The sequence below is a fragment of the Dipodomys merriami genome, unplaced genomic scaffold (assembly GCF_024711535.1).
Source record: "Dipodomys merriami isolate MVZ:Mamm:240054 unplaced genomic scaffold, mDipMer1.0.p SCAF_3964, whole genome shotgun sequence".
In the NCBI taxonomy this organism is placed as follows: Eukaryota; Metazoa; Chordata; class Mammalia; order Rodentia; family Heteromyidae; genus Dipodomys; species Dipodomys merriami.
This window is the reverse complement of record NW_027205564.1, coordinates 8,000-11,583: the sequence shown is the minus strand read 5'-3', so window position 1 is coordinate 11,583 and position 3,584 is coordinate 8,000. Positions and strand designations below refer to the sequence as shown.

The window sequence follows — 3,584 nt, the reverse complement described above, 5'->3', positions numbered from 1 at the left end:
AAATCATGGTCTTTTATTTCTTCTCTCCCATGTTGGTTTGTTTCAATTATTTATTTATTTATTTTTGTTTTGGTTGGTCAAAGGGCTTGAATTATTTGCTTGGGCATGGTCTTTGAGCTCCACAGCTTAAGGCAAGCACTCTACCACTTGAGCCACAGCACCACTTCTGGTCTTCTAGTGTTTTAATGGAGATAAGAGTCTCACAGACTTTCCTGCAGGGGCTGGCCTTGGTCTGAGATCTTCACATCTCAGCCTCTTGAATAGCTAGGATTACACCAGTGCCAGGCCTTGTTTCGATTATCTTAAACCATATTATATTTTCCTACTGATACAAATACTGAAATGCTTCAGTTCCTCGGGATTCATAAAACAGCTATTCAAAACAGACAAATTTGTAGACCAAAAACATCCTGTCTTCATAATTATAACATCTTTGGCATACTTTTAAATAAGGTTACCTTTTGTTAATGAAAAATAATGATATGAAATCTACATAATACTAAGAATGTGACGTATATTATGTACCACCTTTTACATATTAGAAACACTTCAATCCATCTTTCCAAAATGTGGCATAATAACTTCATATTTTATTAAAATCTAACTGAATTTCATGTATCCTACATAAACTTCTGCATAGATTCTTGAGTTGCAAATTCTATAATCGAAAGTTATAATGCAGGAAATTTGCATGTAGTTTATGTTATTGGTGATTAAATAATGCAAAAGCACTCCTAAAGCTACACATAGAAAGTACTTTTGTATAGCTTACTTTATGGTATTTAGTAACATGAATATTTGTATAAGTAAAAATACATATACATGAAGAAATTCATCTGGGAACCTGTTTCTCTCTTGCTGTTTTCATTTAATATTTGTGACTATTTGTTTTGAGAAATCCTAGAGTACATTACTCTTACTGTTCATGAACTTTAATAAAAAATGTGAATTAAACAATATGTACAAAAGTCAATCATATCTACAAGGAAGGCTAAAGAACGTTTTTGGCAGATGGTGATTGAGTTCTAGAAGGGGTCTTTTTGTGAAACTGTCGCTAATAAGAATATTGAGGAGTAAAGAAACTAAACAAGGAAAAAATAATACGGAAAGAATGACTTATTGTGGCTATATAGACCATAGTAAGTGTACAGATGTCTAGGCAGAACAATTTACATAGAACCAGTAGTTGATGTGTAGATCAAAAGTCTGACACATACATTCACATTATTGCTCTACTGAATACTTACACATTTCTATTAAACTGAATTGGAGTCCACAAAGCATACCAAAAAGAAATGGGACTTTGTCTTCCGGGTTCAAGCCGGAAGTCAGCACTTCCGTTGTCATATGCGGAAGTATGGCTGAGTTCCGTCAGTTGGTTAAACGGAAGTGAGATTTATGAGCTACATCACAATAGCGGTGGCCCCATGCAGAGAAGTCATTATACAGAAGTAGCTGTTGCTGTGGAAAACCTACGAGTAGGACATCGTCTGTCGTGAGGGGAAGAGATCCTGACTTGATTGGTGAATCCAGTTAACTGAAGGAGACAGGTAATAGTCCCTTGCCCTTTTTTCCTACTTTTACCTCTTAGACATGTAAATTATCATTTTCCCTCACGTATGTGACTGGGACATTTCTCGCTGACATCCCAAATGTAGTTCTTATAATTTTCTCTAATGAGGCAGTATTGTTTCATTGGTAAAATAATGAAAATTCTTTACTTCCTTAGACTTCAGAAAATACCTATTTTCATTCTGGGAATTTGAAATTTACTTTTATTCCCGTCACTTTTATGTGCGTCAAAGTAATCAGAGGTTTAATGTCTTCTGGCTCTGCTTCATGGCCACTAGACACTGTACTCCAGAAATTTACTACCTCTTGAACGACAGCACCCATCTCTAACTTTGACTCTAACGTGTCTCAATGATTTCTTTGCTTTGTGATACGTAACCTCTCTAAGAAGCAGTTATCTGAATAATAGTCCATACTGATCTTACAATCTGAATAGGAATAACGATATATCTATATCTATATAAGTGCATATTTTCAATAGGTATTAGATATTTGAAAGATGGAATATGGAATTTGTTAATTCAGACATCAATAATTTAGAAAACCTTTTCCACATTCGCTTAAAAGTTGTCATGATGCATCACCTCCGTTTTGGTATAATGAAGAAAAATGCCTGAAAAATATGAACTTTTTTGAGTTCAAAAGTTACACATTTCTGGGGCTGAGAAGGTGGTTTAGTGGTAGAGTGCTTGCCTTGCATGCATTAAGGCCCTGGCTTCGATTCCTCAGCACCACATGTACAAAAAGAAAGAAAAACGCTGGAAGTGGCGCTGTGGTTCAAGTGGTAGAGCGCTAGCCTTGAGCTGTAGAGCTGAGGGACAGCGCCCAGACCCAGAGTACAGGCCCCATGTCAGGACATCCCCCGCCTTCATCTCGTTCCCCCCCCTCCCCCCCCCCGCCAAAAAAGTTACACATTTCTATAGCTTGTTATAAGTGACCATGTTTTGTGAAGTAGACAGATATCAATATATTTCAAGTGTGTCTAGCAACAAAAATTATTAGAGATGAATAGGTTGTACCCAGTTTCTCATATCGCTGACAAAATCCCAACATTTAATACTTGTGGTTTTGAAGTATTTAGTCATGTTTTCTCTCAGAGAATTTTTCTCATCCTCAGGACTTGCTGATATTTATCTGACTGTCACAATGGAAAAAGGTAAAAATGTTTACGCATTTATTTGGGGGAATTATTTTTTTTTCTTGTTTGGAATCACAGAAAGTATATTGACAGGAACTGAGAGAATAGGATAGTAGGATTCGTCCTGATTGAATCTGAAACTTTAGACATTTTGATAATTATAACTTTGAATTTTGATGTGCTAGATTGAAAGGTGAAAAAGAATGTAAAATATTTGCACATTCTAGATGTAAATGTAAGACAGCAAATAAATCAGGGATGCTCAATGGATGTATGATTTCAGAAGATAAAACAAGCTAAGAGTTCCATTTGATTCCAATCAATACTTAGAATAAATTATAGAATCAATAACTAGAATAAATATTTTTCATAAAAAAATTAAGAACTATCTAATAGGAACTGACAGTACATCAGAAGTTAAATTCCAGAGTGATACTCTTTGTCATATTTTGAATTCCCCAAATAGGTATTCCAGATTAAGATAGAGTTAATAATGGAAACAACATTGAAGACTTGCATGTTCCCCAATATATTGATTTTCCCGAGGTATTTGTTCTCTTTCAGAGGAATCGGTGGATCCTGAGAGGTTATTGCAGTGTCCCTATGATAAAAATCACAAAATCAGATCATGCAGGTTCCCATACCATCTTGTGAAATGTAAAGAGGTAATGTTTCATTGGAACATGTTGATATTACATAATTTCTTTAGTTCATGGATAAATTTGAGTATTTTTATAATAAATTGTGGGAAATGTATGAGAAAATATGAGAGAGACTGTGGGCATAAATGTCATAGTGAGATTTTTGTATTTCTTCTGAAATCTCTGCAGCATGTAATGGAAAGGAAGACAATCATAGTCCAACTTGTTTATTT

The 3,584-nt window shown here is 35.0% G+C and overlaps 1 long non-coding RNA gene across 1 annotated transcript; it reads left to right on the top strand.

Moving 5' to 3' along the window:
• The first annotated feature begins 1,395 nt into the window (after positions 1-1,395).
• LOC138805499 (uncharacterized) lies at positions 1,396-3,369 on the top strand. The gene is made up of 3 exons (XR_011365561.1): positions 1,396-1,550; positions 2,690-2,728; positions 3,275-3,369. It is a non-coding gene; the product is annotated as an uncharacterized lncRNA (long non-coding RNA).
• Positions 3,370-3,584: the final 215 nt, after the last annotated feature.